This window comes from Moschus berezovskii, chromosome 21, assembly GCF_049115385.1.
Source record: "Moschus berezovskii isolate FMDL1 chromosome 21, NW_MosBer_1.0, whole genome shotgun sequence".
NCBI classification, from domain to species: Eukaryota; Metazoa; Chordata; class Mammalia; order Artiodactyla; family Moschidae; genus Moschus; species Moschus berezovskii.
In genome coordinates, this window is record NC_142480.1 from 36,524,529 (window position 1) to 36,548,334 (window position 23,806).

The window sequence follows — 23,806 nt, forward strand, 5'->3', positions numbered from 1 at the left end:
ATCAATCAATAATAATAGAAGGTTTCTAAAACAAGAAGTAGCTTCTTTAATTTCCAAATACTTGGAGGCTTCTCAATTTTCTGCTCTTTTTGATTTCTAATTTAATTATGTTGTGTATGAAGAACATACCTTGTGTGACCTCAGTCTTTTTAATGTATTATTGACTGGGGGATTTTTGCAGAAATTAATGCCTGTGGCTGTAAAACATCTCTGGTAAAAATTGTGTTGTTTCTTAAGTCTTCTTTTCTGGACTAAAATTTATAGAGCCTTGGAGACTAGAGAATGTTACATGTTTACTTGGAAATAATGTGTATTCTACTGCTATTGGCTTGGATTTTCTATCAAAGTTAGGTCAGATTGCTCGAGACCATCGTTCATGTCTTCTATATCCTTACTGACTTTCTGATTATTTGTTCATCTGTTACCAAGAGAGGCGAACTGAAATCCCCTACTATAGTTGTTGAACTGTCTGTATCTCCTTTCATCTCTGTCAGGTTTTGGTTCACAAGTATTGGGGCTCTGTTATTAACTGCTTATTTGTTTATAATTGTTTTATTTTCTTGATGCATTGATTCTTTTATCATTATGAAGTATCTCTCTGTTTGCAGTAGTGTTTCTTGTTTGAAAGTCTAATTTTGCCTGATATTAATGTCATTAATAATACTTTTTACATTATATATGTTTTTCCATTCTTTTCCATTCAATTTATTTATATTTTTTAATGTAGTGTGACTCCTGGACTTCCCTAGTGGGCCAATGGTTAAGAATACATCTGCCAATGCAGGGGACATGGTTTTGATCCCTGATCCAGGAAGATTCCACATGCCAAAGGGCAACTAAAACCATGTGCCACAACTACTGAGCCCACGCTCTAGAGCCCATACTCTGCAACAGGAGAATCCATTGCAATGAGAAAGCCTGTGCACCACGACTGTAGAGTAGCCCCCATTCACTGCAACTAAAGAAAACTGGCGTGCAGCAGCAAAGATCCAGGCCAGCCAAAACATATAAATAAGAATTTTAAATGTGCCTCTTGTAGACAGTGTACAATTGGATCTTGCTTTATTAGATATTCTGACAATCTACATCTTTTTACTGGAATGTTTAGACCATTCATATTTAATGTAGGTATTGATATGATTTTATTTATGTCAGCCCATTTTACTATTTATTTTCTTATGTCCTTTTTGTTCCTCTGTTCCCCTTTGTTGCCTTCATTTATGTTAAACAAATATTTTTAATGTACTGTCATCATTCCTCTGTTGATTGTTTTAACTACATTTTTAATGTTATTTTCTTAGTAGCTTCTTAAGGATTAAGATCCTAACTTATCACCATCTACTTTTATATTGACTTCAGTTCAGTTCAGTTCAGTCCAGTCACTCAGTTGTGACCGACTCTTTGTGACCCCATGAATCACAGCACGCCAGGTCTCCCTGTCCATCACCAACTCCCGGAGTTCACTCAAACTCATGTCCACTTAATTCTGCTTAAATATAGCGACTTCCTCCAATACAGCTCCTTTGCTTCTCTCCTCTTGCATGTTGCTAATTTTATATGTAATTTACATATGTTATGAACTTGACGATACAATGTTGTAATTATTGCTTTATTTAATTTTATGCTTTCTAAAAGAAATTGAGATGAATCAATTGCAAAAGGATAAATACGGTCTGATTCCATTTATATGAGAATGTGTGCAAACACCTTGAATCCATAAGATTTCCATTCTGCCAGTTGATCTGTGTGTGGATTCGGGAGTTTATTCAAAGTTCATCTAGTTCTCAAGACTGCCTTGGTCTTCACTTTCTTCTAGGGCTCTTGTAGATCTCCTCTGTGAATGCGCTTACTTTCCCCGTCAGCCAGGCTTGCATGGAGATCTAGCCCTTCTATAGCTGTCCGATTTCCAGGATCTCCCCATTAAGTTTCTTGCTGGTGTTCTGCTCTCCCAACCAGGCTAGCAAAACTGCAGTTTCCATTTGTTACCTACTTTTATTAGCAGTGATGCTGGTTTAAGTTTTTGCCTACTTCAGTTCAAGTGTATCCCCTTTTGTGGATATACTTCTGATTTTCATGCTATCTATACCCCGTAACACTATCACTGTCAATGACCAAGCTAGGGGGCAATGGATGCAGCCCCAGGTGAAAAGATTGCAAAATTCTACTGTTATTGCTCAAAGTTGTAGCATTTTTTTCATGAATATATAATTCTCAATTTGTCGTTTGCCTTTGGCTAATCACCGAACCACTGCAAAGGTTATTTTGTTTTGTTTTTGTTTTTTATGTGTCCAGTTTTATATTTGTTTTTTAGGGAAAATATTTGTCAACCTCTTCATGCCACCTCAGACAGAAATTCCCCTTCCTGTTAGTGACTTTGGGAATTCTTCATACATTCTGGATACTAGTCCTATACAAATATGTATATTGCAAATATTTTCTCTCAGGCTGAGGCTTGCCTTTTCATCTGTTTAATAGTGTTTGAAAAGCAAAACCCTAAAAACATTTATGAAATACAGTTTATTGATTTTTTTCCTTATCGGTTGTGCTTTTAGTATAATATCTAAGAAAGCTTTGCCTGACCTATGTTCACAAAGATTTTTCTACTGTTTTTTTAGAAGATTTATAGTTTAGGTTTACATTTCTATCTATGGTCTATTTTGAGTTAATTTTTAAATATGGTGTGATTTATGGGTTGAGGTTCTTCTTTTTGTTTTTAAATGAATGTCCAATTGTTCCAGTATAATTTGTTGAAAAGAATATTATTTGTCCATTGAGTTGACTTGACACCTTTATCAAAAATCAGTTGTTCATGTATGTGTGAGCTTACCTTTTTATTCTCAGTTCTAACCTGTTAAAAGATAAACCAAAGTACAGTAAAATTTGGAAGAGTTTATTTGAGCAAGCATTCATTCAAATTGGGCAGCACCAACCCTAGTGGTTAGGAGTTCTCTACAAGCAGGAGCTATGCACAAAAGCTTTTGTAGAGCATACATGGAAGCAAAGCAAGGAAATTATTTGATGTGTTATAACTTAAGCAGTTGCCTTATTTGGCTATTTGTGATTGGTTGTTCTTTAGTTTCAATTTCTTAACCTTGAGGCACTTACAGGAATTTACTCTGGATTAGGTTTTGGTTTGCTTACAAGGCACTAGAGCCACCTCAATCTAATGGTCTTTTTGTTTAATTACTTTGACAATTCCATTGACCTTCTGTATCAATCCTTTAGTCAATACTATACTCTCTTGAATATTGTAGCTTTATAGTAAATCTTGAAATAAAGGTGGCAAAGTTCTTTTTTTTCCAAAGCTGTTTTGGATAATCAAGGTCCTTTGTATTTCTATACTCACTTTAGAATCATCTTGCTGATTTCTATGAAGGAACATTTCATCTTTTACTGGAATTTTTATTGAAATTGCCTTAAATCTATAGATTAAGTTGGGATGGTTTGGTCTATTGATGTTTCTAATCCATCAACATTTATTTAGGTCTTCTTTAGTTTTTTTCATCATGTTGATTTCAGCATACCAAGCTTGCATGTATTTTGCTAGATTTATACCAAGTATTTCAAGTTTTTATGTTATTGTAAATTTTGTTGTTGTTTAGTTGCTAAGTCATATCCAACTCTTTGCAACCCCATGGACATAGCCTACCAGGCTCTTCTGTCCATGGGATTTTCCAGTCAAGAATACTAGAGTGGGTTGCCATTTCCTTCTCCAGAGAATCTTCCTGACCCAGGACTTAAACATGCTTTTCCTGGCAAGTATTTATACCAAGAATTATACCAAGTATTTCATGTTTTTTATGTTTTTGGTGGGAATGTAAATTGATACAGCCACTATGGAGAACTGTATGAAGGTTTCTTTAAAAACTAAAAATAGAGCTACCATATGACTCTGCATTCCAACTCTTGGAATGCAGAAATGGATAAATGTTTTTCTCCAGAAATGGAGAAACACATGATCCAAAAAGTCACATGTGCCCCAGTTTTCATTGCAGCACTGTATACAGTAGCCAAGACATGGAAGCCACCTAAATGCCGATCAACAGAGGAATGGATAAAGAAGATATGGTACATATGTACAATAGACTATTACTCAACCATCAAAATTCTTCAAGCCAGACTTCAACAATATGTGAACCGTGAACTTCCAGATGTTCAAGCTGGTTTTAGAAAAGGCAGAAAAACCCAGAGATCAAATTGCCAACACCTGTTTGATCATTGAAAAAGCAAGAGAGTTCCAGAAAAACATCTATTTCTGCTTCATTGACTATTCCAAAGCCTTTCACTGTGTGGATCATCAGAAACTGTGGAAAATTCTTTGAGAGATGGGAATACCAGACCACCTGACCTGCCTCCTGAGAAATCTGTATGCAGGTCAGGAAGCAACAGTTAGAACTGTACATGGAACAACAGACTGGTTCCAAATAGGAAAAGGAATACGTCAAGGCTGTATATTGTCACCTTGATTAATTTAACTTATATGCAGAGTAGCTCATGAAAAATGCTGGGCTGGATGAAGCACAAGCTGGAATCAAGATGGCCAGGAGAAATATCAGTCACCTCAGATATGCAGATGACACCACCCTTATGGCAGAAAGTGAAGAAGAACTAAAGAGCCTCTTGATGAAAGTGAAAGAGGAGAGTGAAAAAGTTGGCTCAAAGCTCAACATTCAGACAACAAAGATCACGGCTTCCGGTCCCATCACTTCATGGCATATAGATGGGGAAACAGTGGAAACAGTGGCTGACTTTATTTTGGGGGCCCCAAAGTCACTGCAGATGGTGACTGCAGCCATGAAATTAAAAGACATTTACTCCTTGAAAGTAAAGTTATGACCAACCTAGACAGCATATTAAAAAGCAGAAACATTACTTTGCCAACAAAGGTCCGTCTAATCAAGGCTATGGTTTTTCCAGTGGTCATATATGGATGTGAGAGTTGGACGATAAAGAAAGCTGATCGCCAAAGAATTGATGCTTTTGAACTGTGGTGTTGGAGAAGACTCTTGAGAGTCCCTTTGCAAGGAGATCCAACCTGTCCATCCTAAAAGAGCTCAGTCCTGAGTGTTCATTGGAAGGACTGATGTTGAAGCCAAAACTCCAATACTTTGACCCCCTGATGCGAAGAGCTGACTCATTTGAAAAGACCCTGATGCTGGGAAAGACTGAGGGCAGGAGGAGAAGGGGACGACAGAGGATGAGATGGTTGGATGGCTTAACCAACTCAATGGACATGAGTTTGGGTAAACTCCAGGAGTTGGTGATGGACAGGGAGGCCTGGCATGCTGCAGTCCATGGGGTTGCAAAGAGTTGGACACGACTGAGTGACTGAACTGAGCTGAACTGAACGTAGCCATAACACAACCTCACATAACATAACCATGATAACTACACAAAGTAGCCCATGACCAAAGGAGTACCTCATGATGTGAGTGTGCAGTGCTATAAGTAATCTCAGCTGTCACATAACCTTGCAGTGTTATTGTTTGTAGAACATGGGGCAAGAGGGCATGAGAGCATAGGGCAAGAGAGCCTGTCTGGGGCCATTTTGTTAATTTCCCCACAGACCCTTTAGGAGGCTGCTAGGCAACCGGGAAGTAAAAGGAAAGCATCAAATATTTATCCTCTCTTTTGTATATGATCTCTCCCTCTGGATAACTAAGTAATCAATGAGGGGAAGTTTCACTTTGTAGAAGTATGCTTGCTAATAAAGGAAGAATAAATGATGTGGTTAAAATACCACCATTTTGCAGACCCTCACGAATCCAGGCAATGAACACCAATGGCTGCAAATGTCAAAAAAATGAGAGCCAACCAGAGATTAGGTGCTCCTGATGGAAGCACACATCACCACCTAAGAAGCAATCTTTCAAAAAAATTTTTTTGAATTTGTTCAGTTTACAGAAAATACAGAAGACAAAAGAACACGTTAAATGGTGCCACAGGGATAAAATCAGCCAAGTTCAGACTGTGGCAAACTACAATGATGAATGATCCAATTTATTTAACAAAACAGCTTTACAAGATAGATGGTGGGGGAACCTAGAGATTTAAGGTTCATCGACCAAGCACAGTACACATATTATTTGGAGCCCAATTCAAACAATAATTTAAAAAAGAACATGAAAGAGAAGAAAATTATAAGATAATCAAAGAAGTATGAACACTGAATAGATTGCTGTTTCTATTAATGAATTACTATTGATTTTTTGTATTATTTTGTTTAATTCCTTATCTTTTGGAGCTACATACTGAAATATTTACAGAGAAAATACATGATCTTTTGAACTTGTTTCAAGATAATCCAGTGGCTTCCCTGATGGCTCAGTGGTAAAGAATCTGCCTGCCAATGCAGAAGACATGGGTTAAGTCCCTGGTCCAGGAAGATCCCACATGCTGCACAGGACAACTAAGTCTGCGCGCCACAACTACTGAGCCTGTGCTCTGGAGTCTAGGTGTCACAACTACTGAAGCCCGCACGCCCTAGAGCCCATTCTCTGCAGCAAAAGCCACCATAATGAGAAGCCCGCAAATCACAACTAGAGAGAAGCCCCTACTCGCTGCAACTAGAGAAAGCCTGCACAGCAAGGAAGACCCAGCACAGCCAAAAATTAATTAATTAATTTTAAAAAAGATAATCCAGAGTTGAGGGAAAAGTGGGCAAGGGTATAGGTGAAAACAAGACTGACCATATGAGACAGGGGTTTCATGAAACCAGTTTCATCATATTATTTCTTCTACTTTTTTATATGTCTTAAATTTCCCATAATAAAATTTTAATGCTTCTGTATTAATCTGTTAGAGCTAACATGGGGCTGTGTAACAAATGACCCCCCAAAACTCAGAAGCAGAAGTTATTCACCATGGAGAAGGCACCAAGATGACTTGACCATCTGACATTAGCCAAATTCAGTCACGGGCCACCATGGTGCTGTCACAGTGGTCACATGAAGGAAGTAGCCATAGTCAGAGGGATGGAGGCCATGCATGAACCCAGCAAAAAGTGCAGGTTCCCATTAACCAAGGCTGTCTTAGCTACTGCTGCTAACAAATATCTAAACTGCCAGCAACAGAGATGTATACCAAGTCTCCCATTTAATACCATTTCTCCAGAAGACCAACTGCCTTCCTGGGGGCAACTTAACTATTCTGAGCCCCTTCCATCATTCAAGGACCAGTGATTCATTACAAAGGATAACATTTATTCTAAATAGCATCTTAACCAAATAATTAAGTACGTCAAGGCTGTATATTGTCACCTTGCTTATTTAACTTATATGCAGAGTACATCATGTGAAATGCTGGGCTGGATGAAGCACAAGCTGGAATCAAGATTGCTGGGAGAAATATCAATAACCTCAGATATGCAGATGACACTACCCTTATGGCAAAAAGCGAAGAGGAACTAAAAAGCCTCTTGATGAAAGTGAAAGAGGAAAGTTAAAAGTTTGGCTTGAAGCTCAACATTCAGAAAACTAAGATCATGGCATCCAGTTCCATCACTTCATGGCAAATAGATGGGGAAATAATGAAAACAGTGACAGACTTTTTTGCGGGGGCTCCAAAAGCACTGCAGATGGTGACTGCAGCCATGAAATTAAAAGATGTTTGCTCCTTGGAAGGAAAGCTATGACCAGCCTAGACAGCATATTAAAAGGCAGAGACATTACTTTGCCGACAAAGGTCCATCTAGTCAAGGCTATGGTTTTTCCAGTGGTCATGTATGGATGTGAGAGTTGGGCTATAAAGAAGGCTGAGCGCCGAAGAATTGATGCTTTTGAACTGTGGTGTTGGAGAAGACTCTTGAGAGTCCCTTGGACTGCAAGGAGATCCAACCAGTCCATCCTAAAGGAAATCAGTCCTGAATATTCATTGGAAGAACTGATGCTAAAGCTGAAACTCCAGTACTTTGGCCACCTGATGTGAAGAACTGACTCATTGGAAAAGATCCTGATACTGGGAAAGATTGAAGGCAGGAGGAAAAGGGGACAACAGAGGATGAGATGGTTGGATGGCATCACTGACTTAATGGACATGAGTTTGAGTAAGCTCCAGGAGTTGGTGATGGACAGGGAAGCCTGGCATGCTGCAGTCCATTGGGTCTCAAAGAGTTAGACATGACTGAGTGACTGAACTGAACTGAACCAAATAATCCCAACCAGTAAGAAATATTTATATTCATTTCAATCCCCAGACTCAGGTCACTCCAGAAAGATTATTCTAAACACATTAATTGTATTTTCCGATAGTAATTGTACCAACACCCTGATATGAACTACAGCTAAGGTCTTAGGCTTCTGTACTCCCATCTGTGAAATGATCTGGGATTCTTTACTCTGTGCTTTTGCTAGCTATCTGTTAAACCATCTTGGCACTCTCCTGACTACCTTTGGAATGTCTTCTGTGTTTGGGGATTGGATGTTGCTGGATAGTAAGCTTTGTTATCAGCAAAATGGTACTTAAATTTATAAAAGCCTGCTAAATGCCATTTCCGCCTCCAGCTTTATTGAGATGTAATTAACATAAAACACCGTGTAAAGTTGAAGGTGTACCTAAAGTGCCATTATAAAATGATTACTTGTTCTGTACCAAAAACCAAACCAAATCGCAACCGTTCAGAAGTTTAAAACAATAATCACACACTGTTATGCTCATGCGTCTGAGAGTCAGCTGTACCTTGAATCATCTAGCTTCAGGCTCCAAGCCAGATTGAGTTCAGGTGTGCTCTCCATAGTGCTCATTCTCCTTGGATCTGTGGCTACCCGGGGCGTATGTATGGTCTGTTCCTGGACACTCATTCCAGGACCCAGACAGAAGGAGCAGCAGCTATTCGGGGAATGTTCTTATCGTGACAGATAACTGCAGCACAAGAGGGCATGTCCTATTGAGCAAGCACATTTCAAAGCTTCTCTTGTCAGATTCACAAACTTCCTACTGGCAAAAGCGAGTCACCTAGCCAAACACAAAGTCAAAAGTGGGAAAGAATTCACTGCCCACTGTGACAAGGGTGTGGATGGAGAATTCTATTACAGGGGAGCAAAGACTTGGCCCAGTAATCCAATCTATCACAGCCCCTTTAGCTCCATGCCTCTTGCTTGTTTCAAGCCCCAGCATTGGACTATAGGAACATTCTGCTAGGAACCCTGCCTGCCTCTAGTCTGGTCATTCCAAACTTTGCTTCCGTCAGAGTAATTCTTTTTTCACTAGTTCTCCATTTTTATTTCCTAACTGAGGTTTAAAAAAAACCACGTAACATAAAATTGACCGTTTTAATAATTTCTAAGGATACAGTTAGAGTGTTGAGAATAATATATCTTCATTGTTGTGCTACCAGTCTCCAAATTTTTGTCATCTTGCAAAACCAAAACTCCATACACATTATTAAATAACAACACCCCATTTCCCATCCCCTACCAAGTCCCTGGCAACCACAATTCTTTCTGTTTCTATTAGTTTGACTACTCTAGAAACCCCCTATCGGCGGAATCACATTTGTCTTTTTGTGACTGGCTTATTTACCTCATGCGACAAGTTGACTCACTGGAAAAGACTCTGATGCTGGGAGGGATTGGGGGCGGGAGGAGACGGGGACGACAGAGAATGAGATGGATGGATGGCATCACTGACTCGATGGACATGAGTTTGAGTGAACTCCGGGAGCTGATGATGGACAGGGAGGCCTGGTGTGCTGTGATTCATGGGGTCGCAAAGAGTCGGACATGACTGAGCGACTGAACTGAACTGAACTATTTCTCTTAGCATAATAATTCATCCAAGTTGTACCATATGTCAGAATTTCCTTCTTTTTTCAATCTGAGTACTATTCCCTATCTAACCACATTTTGTTTATCCATTCATCTGTTGATATACACTTGAATTGCTTCCATGTTTTGTTGTTGTTTACTCGCTCAATCAGGTCTAACTCTCTGAAACCCCCCAGACTGGAGTCCACCAGGCTCCCCTGTCCATGGAATTTCCCAGGCAAGAATACTGAAGTGGGTTGCCATCTCCTTCTCCAGGGGATCGTCCCAGCCCAGGAATTGAACCCAGATCTCTTGTTTTGGTAGGTGGATACTTTACCACTGTGCTACCAGGGAAATTGTTCCATGTTTTAGCTTTTGTAAATAATGCTGCTATGAACAAGGGTGTACAAATATCCATTGAGACCCCGTTTTAAATTCTTTTTAGTGTATACCCAGAAGTAGAATTGCTGGATCACATGGTAATTCTATCTTTAATTTTTTGAGGAACTTTTATACTGTTTCCCACAGTGTCTGTACCATTTTGCATTCCTACCAGTGGTGCACAAAAGTTCCAGTTTCTTTGCATCCCTCACCAACACTTGTTATTTTCTGTTTTGTTGGTTTTGGTAGTGTCCATCCTAATGGTGTCAGATTTTTTTTAAAAAATTAAACTTTTAATTTTGTTATAATTGTAGATTCACATGCAGTTATAAGAAATAATGAGGACATTTCCTTCATTTGGTTCCAGCCTCCACCAGTGATGACATCTGTTAATAGTATGAGAGCTGCACCCTGGCAATTGAAATTGTTATAATCCACCAGTCTTCAGATTTCAGCATTTTACATGATCTTTTTAAAGAGATGAATCTGATCATATCACTTCCTTGGTTTTCCTTTGTTTGCTTGTTTTGTTGACTGAGTGACCTATGGGATCTTAGTTCCCTGACCAGCAATCAAACCCATGGCCCCTGCATTGGAAGCATGGAGTCTTAACCACTGGACCACCAGGGAAGCCCCTGACTTTGTTGTTTAAAACTTTTCTAAGGATGTTCAGTGTATCATTGTTCAGATAATTTTAAAAATAAAATAAAAATTAGAAACAAACACAAATGTTCAGCAATAGAGGAACAGTTTAACAGATAACATCACATTCATGTAATAGCCATACAAGAGTTTTCCTGGTGGCTCAGTGGTAAAGAATCTGCCTGCCAAAACAGGAGACACAGTTTCTATTCCTTGTCAGGCAAGTCCCAAATTCCGTGGAGCAACTAGGACCACAACTATTGAGTCTGTGCCCTAGAGCCCAGAGGCTGCAACTACTGAGCCCACGCACCGGAACTAGTGAGGTCCGCGCACCCTGGAGCGTGTGCTGTGGAGCAAGAGAAACCGCCACAATGAGAAGCCCGAACAGCGCAACTAGGGAGTGGTCCCAGCTCACTGCAACTAGAGAAGAGCCCAGGCAGCAGCGGAGACCCAGCACAGCCCCCAGTAGATCATAAATAAATAAATTTATTTTAAAAAATTTAGCATACCATGCAGCCATTAAAAAGAACATAACGGCTATGTATATACTGATATGGACTAGTTCCCATGGTCCATTATTTTCCTACTGAGAAGAGCCAGATGCAGAACTGAGATTCAGGAGTGAGACAAAGACATTCACTCTCGTTTGCAGCAGTTCTCAGACTTCTCTGGGACCCTTTTAATATTCAAAATTATTGAAGACCCCAAAGCAATTTTGTTAATGACGGCTTAGAAATTGTTGTTGTTTAGTCTCTCAGTCATGTCTGACTCTTTGCAGCTCCACGGACTGTAGCCTGCCAGGCTCCTCGGTCCATGGGATTTCCCAGGCACAAATACTGCAGTGGGTTGCCATTTTCTTCTCCAGGGGATCTTTCCAACCCAGGGATCGAACCCAGGCCTCTTGAATTGGCAGGTAGATTCCTTACCACTTGGCCACCAGGGACTCAGAAAAATTTTAAATATTAACCACTTAAAAATAACTATAATGAACCAATTATTTGTTAATATAAGGAACATTTTTATGAAAAGAAACTATTTTTAAATAATTAGTGAGAAGAATGGCTTTGCTTTGTTTTTGAGAACCTCCTTTATCCCTGGCTTCGTAGAAAACAGCTTGATTTTCATATCTGTTTCTGCATTCAGTCTATTACAATGCATTATTTTGGCTGAAGAAAGTGAAGAAAATTCAGTGTCACAAAGATATATAGCTAGAAAAAGGAGGAACCTTCTAATAGACTTTTGCAGATATTCTTCTTTGATAGCATGTCAAAATTTGACCAGTGGAAGTTTATTAAAGGTTAGTTGCAATGTAGAATCTAAAACCATAGCAAGGACATTTTTCATCCTCTGTTACCTTAAAATATATTTTTCTGTCTTGCACTTTGAATGAATCTTTTATATGGGCATGATTTTATAACATCATGTATTTGTCATTTGGAAAATATTGAGTTATGCAGATCTTCCACATTTTAACACGTTTTCACTATACAATATTGAAAAATCACATATATTACTATCACTGCTAATCTCATCAGAAAAGTCTTTAAGTACTAATAAAAGAAAAAACTGCTGTTTCCTCTCTACTCACACTTCTGATACCAAATGTATGGATTTCTTTTCCTACATCACCTGTTCTCTGACACTAACTACTTGGAGTTACTGCAGACCCCAGAGGTTAAGGGCTCAGTCCCACAGACTGCCACCACTTCAGATGCCAGCCACAAATCCTAAGTTGTCACTTGTACTTTCAACTAATCAACTATTAAATCTAGGGCTCCCATAACCCCCTTTTAGATAATTTGCTATAATGGCTCACAGAACTCAGGGAAACACTTATTTACATTTACTGATTTATTATAGGATAAATAAAAAGGATAAAATAAAAGAGATGAACAGCCAGATAAAGAAGTACATAGGCAAGATCTGGAAGTGTCCTGAATGCAGGGGTTTCATCTGCATGGAGTGGGGTGCACCATCTTCCAGCACATGGATATTTTTATCAACCCAGAAGCTCTCTAAATCCCTTTGCTTAAGGGTTTTTATGCAGGTTTCATTACATATACATGCGTGTATGTGTGCTAAGTCGCTTCAGGAGTGTCCAGCTCTTTGCGACTCTAGATTGTAGTCCGTCAGGCTCCTCTGACCATAGGATTCTCCACACAAGATTACTGGAGTGGGTCGCCATGCCCTCCTCCAGGGGATCTTCCTAACACAGAGATCAAACTCTTATCTCTTCTCTGTCCTGCCTTAGCAAGCAGGTTCTTTACCACTTGGGAAGCCCCATTACATAGCAAGATTGATTAAATCATTGACCACTGAAGATGAAGTCAGCCTCAAGCCCTGCTGTATTTCCCAGAGATAAGGGATGGACCAAAAATTCCAACCCTCTCTAATCTTGTGATTGGTTCCTCTGGCGACCAGTCGAACATCTTTCAGGAGTCACCTCATTAGCATAAACTCAGGTGTGGATGAAAGGGGCTTGTTATGAATAACAAAAGACCTCTCACCCCTACCACTCTGGAATTTCCAAAGGTTTTAGAAGCTCTGTGCCAAGAAAAGGAGGAAGACCAAATACATATTTCTTATTACATTATGGTTTTGATGCCAAAATCTGAGTCTCTGTATGCTGGTGCCAAATTGAATCTTGGAGACAAGAGTTTTGGGTGACATAGAAAAGAATAACTTTATTGCTTTGCCATCACCAACTTGATGAGCAAGGTCCAGGAAATGGTGAAGGACAGGGAAGCCTCCCTCGCAGGCTGCAATTCATGGGGTTTTCAAAGAGTCAGACACAATTAAGCAATTGAAAAACAACAATTGCTGTGCCAGGCAAAGAGGGACACAGCAGGCTTGTGCCCCTCAAAGGTGCGTGTAGGGCCTGCACTCTTTCTTTTTTTCTTGAAAAAAATTATTGAAGGATAGTTGACTTACAATGTTTCAGGTGCACAGTAAGGTAAGCCATCATTTAATCTGGCCTTAGGCAGTTTCCTCCCAGTGAGCTTCTCTGGGTCCTTAAATCTGGCCTCAGGTGGTCTCTTGATGAGATTCTCCAGGTTATCAAACTGTGATCTTCTTTGGAGTGAAGAACACTATTATCTTCCATTTGTTGGGGGTTTCAGTTCTGGAGGCTTCTCAGGTGACACTAGCGGTAAAGAAGCTACCTGCCAAAGCAGGAGACATAAGAGACGTCAGTTTGATCCCTGGGTCAGGAAGATCCCCTGGAGGGGGCATGACAACCCACTCCAGTATTCTTGCCTGGAGAATCCCATGGACAGAGGAGCCTGGCGGGCTACAGTCCATACAGTCGCGAAGAGTCGGACACGACTGAAGTGACTTAGCACACACACACAAACCATGGGAAAGTGGCTACTAAATATGTGAAGGAACTGATGAAAGATAAGGGTTATTCTTGTAAGATCTATCTATGGGTGGCACTAGTGGTAAAGAGCCCGCCTGTCAATGCTGGAGACAAAAGAGACACGGGTTTAATCCTTGGATCAGGAAGATCCCCTGGCAGAGGAAATGGCAACCCACTCCAGTATTCTTGCCTGGTGAATCCCATAGAGAGAGGAGCCTGGAAAGCTATAGTCCATAGGGTCCCAAAGAGTCAGACACGACTGAAGTGACTTAACATAACATGTAGACTTATCTTTGTGTCCACTCTTCATCTCCAGTAATAAGAGAACCTCCTTCCTTCCAGGTACTGAGCGAAACATCTTTGCAAGGGAAATTGATGCCCTGCCTTTAGGTAGATAAAGTGAAAGTGAAGTCGCTCAGTCGTGTCCGACTCTTTGTGACCCCATGGACTGTAGCCCACCAGGCTCCTCTGTCCATGGGATTCTCCAGACAAGAATACTGGAGTGGGTTACCATTTCCTTCTCCAGGGGATCTTCCCAACCCAAAGATCGAACCCAGGTCTCCCACATTGCAAGCAGACACTTTAACCTCTGAGCCTCCAGGGAGGCCCCTTTAGGTAGAAAAAGGGAGGATAAAGACCTCTTCCTGCATTGGTCAATTACCAATTGCTTTCAGGTCAAAATAATCCTTATGCCAAAATGGTATATTTTGGGGTGGTATATTTCAAATCCTAAAAGATGTTGCTGTTAAAGTGCTGCACTCAATATGCCAGCAAATATGGAAAACTCAGCAGTGGCCACAGGACTGGAAAAGATCAGTTTTCATTCCTATCCTGAAGAAAGACAATGCCAATGAATGTTCAAGCTACTGCACAAGTGCACTCATCTCACATGCTAGCAAAGTCATGCTCAAAATTCTCCAAGCAAGGCTTTAACAGTACATGAACTGAGAAATTCTAGATGTTCAAGCTGGATTTAGGAAAGGCAGAGAAACTAGAGATCAAATTGTCAACATCCGTTAGATCATACAGAAAGCAAGAGAATTCCAGAAAAACATCTGCTTCATTGACTATGGCAAAGCCTTTGACTGTGTGGATCACAATAAACTGTGGAAAATTCTTCAGGAGATGGGAATACCAGACCACCTGACCTGCCTCCTGAGAAATCTGTATGCAGGTCAAGAGGCAACAGTTAGAACCAGACATGGAACAACAGACTGGTTCCAAATTGGAAAAGGAGTACACCCTGCTTATTTAACTTATATGCAGAGTACATCATGCAAAATGCCAGGCTGGATGAAGCACAAGCTGTAGTCAAAATTGCCAGGAGAAATATCAATAACCTCAGATATGCAGACGACACCACCCTTATGGCAGAAAGCAAAGAGAAACTAAAGAGATTTTTGATGAAGGTGAAAGAGGAGAGTGAAAAAGCTGACTTAAAACTCAACATTCAAAAAATGAAGATCATGGCATCTGGTCCCATCACTTCATGGCAATAGGTGGGGAAACAATGGGAACAGTGACAGACTTTATTTTGGGGGGCTCCAAAATCACTGCAGATGGTGACTGCAGCCATGAAATTAAAAGATGCTTGCTCCTTGGAAGAAAAGGTATGACCAACCTAGACAGCATATTAAAAGGCAGAGACATTACTTTGGGGTCGCAAAGAGCATGACTGAGCAACTGAGTGACAACATCCCAGTCCCTTCATGTGCCTTAATGTCCACCATTCTTTTGGGTGATCAGTGAAATGATAACATAGTCAAAGGGTAAACAATGTCTTAGAGTATTACTGTGAGCACAGCCATGTGGGGGCCCTCCTGGGCACAAAAAGCCTTTCTGTGTCCCACCCCTCACCCTCTCCCCTTGTTTTTTATTTTCAGGATAAAGGCTTTAGGCTCCTAGATGTCCCTGAGTTCCAGGGAGCAGATTCAAACAGTTGCTCATCAAGGCAGCAAGGGAATGCAGAAACAAAGGAGGAACAGCCAAGAAACTTTAGTGCGGTGATTAAAGCAGGATCCTGGTTCCTCCCCAAGGAACATACATAACAGTGTCTTTGAATTCTTCTGCATGAAATAAGGCTCCCACCGATCTGGATGATGAATAACTTCAGATGGACTACAAGATTCCTGGAGCATCACCCTGTTGCCTCACCAGCAACCAATTAGGAGAAAGTCATGCACCCTGAGACCCCATGGACTGCAGCATGCCAGGCTTCCCTGTTCATCATCAACTCCTGGAACTTACTCAAACTCATGTCCATCGAGTCAGTGATGCCATCCAACCAACTCATCCTCTGTTGTCCCCTTCTCCTCCTGCCTTTGGTCTCCCAGAATCAAGATCTTTTCCAGTGAGTCAGTTCTTCGCATCAGGTGGCCAAAGTATTGGAGTTTCAGCTTCAACATCAGTCCTTCCAATGAACATTCACGACTGATCTCCTTTAGGATGGACTGGTTGGATCTCCTTGCAGTCCAAGGGACTCTCAAGAGTCTTCTCCAACACCACAGTTCAAAAGTATCAATTATTCAGCGCTCAGCTTTCTTTATAGTCCAACTCTCACATCCATACATGACTACTGGTAAAAACATAGCTTTGACTAGACAGACTTTGTCAACAAAGTAATGTCTCTGCTTTTTAATATACTGTCTAGGTTGGTCATAGCTTTTCTTCCAAAAAGCAAGCATCTTTTAATTTCATGGCTGCAGTCACCATGTAACCCCACCCCAAATTTTGCCTATAAAAACTCCCTGAAATCCATCGAGGAGTTGGGGATTTTTTGAGCACAAGCTGCTTGTCCTTCCTTGGCCCTGCAACAAACTTTTCTTGGCTCCAAACTCTGACGTTTTGGTTTGTTTGGTCTCGCCATGTGTTGAGCACATGAATTTGTTTTTGGTAAAAGGAGTTTTGTATTTTCATTTGCTAGATCTAGCAACCCTAAGCAAGACATTGCTATTTAGCACCCCACGTGAGGTAAACCTCTTTTTATACACCATGTTAACTCTTTGTTAACCCTTGCTGCCACCACGAGAAGCTTAAAATGCTTCCTGAAATGAATACTTTCAGTCCCCAAACTGCAAAGACTCAGAGGACAGAGGCAAACTGTGGGTTGAGATGGATACTAGAGGTAAGGACATGTGTCTTCCTATAAAGGACAGGGGGAGGGTCTCCATTTCAGTTTGGTCACAAACTCTTGTCTTTTATATATATACATATATATTTATTTGGCTGTGCCAGGTCTTCTTTGCAGCAGGCAAACTCTTAGTTGTAGCATGTGGAATCTAGTTCTCTGACCAGGGATCAAGCCCAGGCCCCCTGCGCTGGGAGCAAGGAGTCTTAAGCCACTGGACCACCAGGGAAGTCCCACAAGCTCCTTCCTCAACCCGTCTTTTCTCCCCACCCTCTTGCCAGTTCTGTCTCTAACCAAGGCTGCTATCTCTGCAAATTCTCCCCCCATAGAACTGACCACCACTCCCCACAGAGTTCTGAAATCTGGTTCCACCTCCTGGAAGGCCCCTGGGTGTCTGCAATTCCCCTGGTAGGGCGGCTCCAGTCTGAGATGGGGGGGTGGTGATGGGTCCTCCCTCCCAGCCTGTCACTCTCCACCAGACACAGCTGCTGCCGTTTTTCTCTCCTGTTAAGGACCTGAGAGCAAACTCTCCTCCCTTCTGGGAGAACTTCTTCCTCCCAAGATCACAGAGTGGGGTATATTCCCTGCTTGAGGCCCTGATCTCTTTTCGGCTAACATGACCTTGACCTATTCCCTTCTGGGAGGACAGCCCCCACCATATTGAGTTGCCTTGCACTCCTTCTGGCTGCCAGTCCCAGCATCCCAGAAACTGAATGCTTGCTGCTGAACCGTCTGATCAAATGGCGCCAATCTGCCCAGGGTTGGTTCCAGCCAAATGGCTCCAGCCCAGGGTTCCCCTCTGAGAAGAAGGCCACAGAGGGAGAGGTTTGGATGAGGTGGCCCCAGCCACGGACCAGTCTCTAGGATAGGCTGCATAGGGTGCAGCAAACCTCTCCCATTGCTGGGCACTGATCTGGGGAAATAGCTTTGCTCAGAACTAGAGTAGGTTTGCCCCCATAGAGGTGGAATGGGTGTATTCTAGAAGCAGTGATGTGTTCTCCTAAGGAGGTAACAGGGTAGCTGGGCGTGTGTGAGCAGGTGGGTATGAAGAAATGAGTGGAGGCTCCAGGGCTGGTGCTTTCAACCTGCCCTCCCGATTCACAGGGAAAGAGAGAGTGAGGCCGGAAGACAAGTGAGTTGTCCAAGATCACACGGTGACTGAGGCCTAGAACTCAGGACTTTGGGTTCTCCAATGGGATAGGAGGCCTCATGGTTAGGTGGCAGATTCTCCCTCTACTTCTAGAGGGGGGAAGGGTGGAGTTTCCTGGTAAGCCTTATGCCAGAAAGGACTCTTGGGGCTAATTCAGTCATTCCTCCCCTCCCAGGCCTGAACCCTAGCTGCTGCTATTGGACTTAAAAGATCAGGGAGACTGGTTCTGGGGTACTGGCTGGACACCTTCTGGTTTAAGCAGGATGGCTTCCCACATGTGTGGACACCTAGAGCAGAGGAAGCTGGGTGGCACAAGACTACTGCCACCTGTATCACTCTTTGCAGAGTGGCACTCAGGCCACTCTTTGCAGGCCTGGAGCAAGAGTATATACAGAGGTTGCTACCCGAAATGGCTTCCCTTCTCTGTGGTGGCATGTTGCATATTTCAGAGGTAGCTCCCACAGTATACCCCAGTGCCTTCTTACAATGTGCTTTGACACATGTCCCATTAAGACATGCAGTCTGCATGCCCTGCCCTCTCATTTGGGCAACCTTATGACTACCGCAGAAACAATGCTATATGACTTCTATAACCGAGTTATGAAAGGCAATTCAGCTTCTGCCTGATTCTTTTCAGGACTCTTGCTCTTAGACCCTAACTGCTAGGCTGCAAGAAAGCCCAGCCCCGGGCCAGCATAGGTGGAGGTGCAATACCTGCAGCCAGCATCTGAGTGAGCAACCTTTGCACTGACTTTTACCCCAGCCACCATCTGACTTGACCCGCATACTGGTATCTCAGCAGGCAGGTAGAGTGATCTCATATTCCCATCTCTTTAAGAATTTTCCACAGTTTGTTGTGATCCACACGGTCAAAGGCTTGAGTGTAGTCAATAAAGCAGAAGTAGATGTTTTTCTGGAATTCCCTTGCTTTTTCTATGATCTGACAGGTGTTGGCAATTTGATCTCTGGTTCCTCTGCCTTTTCTAAATCCAGCTTGTACATCTGGAAGTTCTCAGTTCATGTACTGCTGAAGGATTTTGAGCATTACCTTGCTAGCATGTGAAATGATCGCAATTGTGCGGTACTTTGAACAGTCTTTGGCATCACCTGTCTTTGAGATTGGAATGAAAACTCCACACAAAAGACTCCAAGAGAGAACAATCCAGCTGAATCCAATCAAACTCCAGAACCATGAGAGATACTGTTCTTGTTTCATACCACAAAGTTCTGGGGTGGTTGGTTACACAATAGTGATTGGAATATATTCTATTCCAGGCTCCATCCTGCACCATGAGTGGCCTCAGCACCCCAGAACCTCTGTTCAAACTCTGCATGCTCCCTGGGTCCCCCCGCATAACAGGCACCATTGGTCAGCCCTCGGGCTTAGAAATACCCATCCTTGCTGCCCTAGGGGAGATAAGGTGGGCAGAAACCAGTTCAGGTCTGAAAAGAGGGCTGGAGGTCTGGAGGCCAGGGACCCAGAATGTGGTCTAAAATGGGGTATGGGCTCTACTCTTGGTCCCAATGGGGCTGGGAGCAGGCAGGGCAGGACCAGATTGAGGTCTTCTGAAGCACAGAACCCAAGGGCAGTACTGGATGAGTACTTTATATCTGCCATTTCTTTTCTTTTCTTTAATTCTTATTAATTTGGCTGTGCCAGGTCTTATATATATAATTTTAGTTATTTATGTTTGTATTTATTTAGGCTGTGCTGGGTCTTTGTTGTTGTAAGGGCTTTTTCTAGTTGTGGAGAGCAGGGGTTATTCTTCATTGCAGTGCACAGGCTTCTCATTGCAGTGGCTTCTCTTGTTGCAGAGCATGGGCTCTAGGGCGCATAGGTTTCAGTAGTTGCTGCACGTGGGCTCAGTAGTTGCAGTTCTCAGGCTCTGGAGCACAGGTTCAATAGTTATGGTGCTCAGGCTTAGTTGCTCTGCAGCATATGGGATCTTCCCGGATCAGAGATCAAACCAATGTCCCCTGCATTGGCAGGCAGATTCTTTACCACTGAGCTACAGGGAAGCCCTATCTGCTCTCTCTTGATCTTCCCCCAGCCCTGCCCCACTGGGCTCATTGTCTTTATTGTCCATGAGAACACACAGGCTCTCAGAGAGTCACAAGGTACAGACACGCCAGCAGCAGCCAAGGTCAGATGGTAGTCTTTGTCAAACCACAAGGCTCCCAAGGCCCTCCTTGGCTCAAACACACTTGATTGAGCATTCTCAGACATGTAGTCTACCTACCTTTATTTAAAAACCAAACAAAACAGTACTTATTTTAGACTAAATGGGGAGGCCCAGGAAGCCTGAAAAAGGAGAACCCAGCCTTGACCGTGGGGGATGATGCTGGAAGTCAGAGGGCTGGAGGCGTCCAGCTGCCATCCATCCAGGAGCCCAGTCCTGTTGGAGGTCACCAAACCAGCTGGCAGGGACCCATTTATCTCTTTAGCTCCCCACCAAGGGATCTCTTTATCAGCTGCCCAGTCCTTAAACCCAATGTTCACCCTGAGGAGTGTCTTTTAAAACCATTTGGCCTTGAGAAAGGCAGTCTGCCCCTTATCGCTCCGTTTTGTTCTGTGTTGGCTTCCTGGTGGGTTATCAGGGAAAGCTTTGGTTTCTCCTCTCCTGTTATCTCCCTGCTGGGTTTCAAAGCTGCCCTCAGCAGCTCCTGGGTGCCCCACCCTGCAAAGACTAGAGAGCTGGAGGGGCAGGAGCTTTCCCTTCCAGTCAGTCCTTCCTGAGTCCCAACTCCTGGAACTTGTCTGCCCCTCGCCCGCCTGGTCACTCAACAAGGCTGTCTGGGTGTCACCCATGGCTTCTCCAGGGACATATGACAGACATCATGAGGGTGAGCCTCATGGAACCTAGATTTGGGGAGTTCACAGAGTAACCACTTTAAAACAAACAAACAAACCAATGTAGGCTTCTCGCATTACTTTTGTATTGTTTATTTATTTGCCAAATACATTACAGAAAGCAGCTTCTTTTATTTCTTAAGAAAGGATGTTTTAACTCCCAATAAGGCAAATTCCCTGGTGGCCTGGTAGTTGGGATCTGTGCTTTTGCTACCGAGGGCCTGGGTTCAATCCCTGGTCAGGGAACTAGGATCCCACAAGCTGCACAGCATGGCCAAAAAACAAAACAAACAATAAACCCACTCCCAATGAGTAGGAAGGCTATCAAGTCAGATTAAAATGTGGTGGCCCCACATTCCCAGACCTACCCTCTGACAAGAAAGGATGCCTGGCAGCCTGACATGATCTCTGAGGCCTATGAAAACCTTGTCTGGGTTGCATCACCTCCTGGATAGGTATTGAGACTCAGATCTAAGGAAATGAGGCTCTGGGAATTCCATAGAGCTGCCAGGTCCTTGCACACACATGGCTGTCTCAGGACCTGCATAGCACCTTCGCTTGCCCTGAATCCCCATCCCCTCCCCCCCAACGCCCACACTCACGCTGCAGACACAGCCCAGCCATCTCCTCCTGTAAGCAAAGCCTGCTTTGTGGGTGTGAGATCTGTGTGGTCACACAGGCTCAGTGCTGAGAAGGGCCCAGTGCTTGGTTTCACACTCTGCCTTTGCTATCTCAAAATCTGAGCAAACGGCCTTGCGTTTTCATTCTGCAAGGGACCATACAGATTATGTAGCCAGTCCCGCTTCCACAACACCTTGCTAATGTCATCTCTCACTCTAAGCTGAGTCTGAGGCCTCAGACAGCCGCTCTGCTCACTCCCCGATCACTCTCCCCTGAAAGTCCTACTTGCTTAATTGTCTCCTCACAAGTTTCTGAACCCCCTGAGGTCTGGGACAGAGTCTACATGAGCCCCACACCATTCTTAGTACACGGCAGGTGCTCAATAAACGTGTGTTGACATAAACAGTCCAGCAAAGGACTGGCCCCATTTCTTATGTGATTCTGGCCAGAGCTGGGCTTCAACACACTTCTCTTGCTTTGGGGCCAAGACAATCTTCCCCACCCTCTTGCTCTCCTGACCAGTGGCCAAAGGCCAAAACCAACCCAGACCAAAGCCAATTAGAAATTTGTTTTTCTGACCTAGGACCCAAATTAATGTATTTTGTTTTTTTTCCCAAAGGTACTGTACCATTTTCTAGAGGAGTTAAGACCAACTAATCCAGAACATTAGAACACCTTCAACTCTCCAGGGCTGGGAGGTGTAGGGTCAGAATGAGGACAAAAATACCACCCAAGGAGGAGTAGGGCCCTGTTGGGTCATGATGGATCCAGTATATCTGGAACCCAGATGTCAGGAACTGGTAAGCCGTGACCAGGGGTAGTGGCATGTGCTGAGGCTAGATTTCATAGGAGCGAAGAAAAGAAGGGTATGGCTTTTACCGGTTCTGCCAAATCCTCCATGAAATCCCCTCACAGCCTTTCATTTATTCATCCGTTCATCCACTTATGCAGGGGATGTCTAGTGAGGCAGACTGACACATCCCAAAGTTGTCATTTATTTTTCCTGACTGCACAAGTGGCATGTGGGATCCTAGTTCCCACACCAGGGATGGAACCCATACCTCCTGTAGTGGAAGTGCAGCGTTTTAACCACTGGACCATCAGGGAAGTCACGATTCCAATCTTTTTAATGCTTAGAACCCAATCTTCTTTGGAACAAGGCAGAGTCTATAAATAGTATGATGGAAAGAAGCCATTGGTGCCCACCTGGCTCCCTGCACTGGATGGAAGTTTCACAGATGCACCTTCTGGGCTTTGGCTGTCTTTAAAGGCAGCCCTCTCCTTGCTCGGGGACCAATGTCCAAGCCAGTGGTTATTTGAGCCTGCAACCGGCAGTGCTGCACTGTTCTCTAAACTTCCCCAACTTCCCCAGGGCTCCTCTTTCCTCTGGTAGCTGAGTTCTCAGCCAGCTGCTCTGGGCTCCATCTGATCAGTCCCTGCATGCATGCCTGCTAAGTCGCTTCAGTCATGTCTGACTCTGTGAAACCCTATGGACCGTAGCCCATCAGGCTCCTCTGTCCATGGGATTCTTCAAGCAAGAATACTGGAGTGGGTTGCCATGCCCCCTCCAGGGGGTCTTCCCTACCCAGGGATCAAACCTGTGTCTCTTATGTCTTCTGCATTGGCAGACGGGCTCTTTACCACTAGTGCCACCTGGGAAGCCCTGAATTAGTCTCTAGTGGAGCCCATAAACGAACCACTCTGCCTGGCCCAGAAGCGTGGGAGATAGATCCGGCTATGCCTCCCCTCACCAACTATTGAAACACCCGCTGGGTGCCCAGCTCTGGGCTCAGGAGGGTGTATCCAGCCCCAGGAGGGAAGGAATGGTTTATTTTCTAGAGCTCTGGTCCCCATTGTGGGCACCCAAGAAAGAAGTGTTGAAGGAATGAATGACCAGGCCTGGGCAGACTAACTTCTGGACAAAGTTGGGGCA

The 23,806-nt window shown here is 43.2% G+C and overlaps 1 long non-coding RNA gene across 1 annotated transcript in view; it reads left to right on the forward strand.

Annotated features, from left to right (window-relative positions):
* Positions 1-9,437, forward strand: part of LOC148774529 (uncharacterized) — a 50,882-nt gene extending 41,445 nt beyond the window's left edge. The window contains exon 3 of the long non-coding RNA XR_016035634.1: positions 3,996-9,437. This is a non-coding gene — a long non-coding RNA (uncharacterized LOC148774529). The remainder of the gene's footprint in view (positions 1-3,995) is intronic.
* Positions 9,438-23,806: the final 14,369 nt, after the last annotated feature.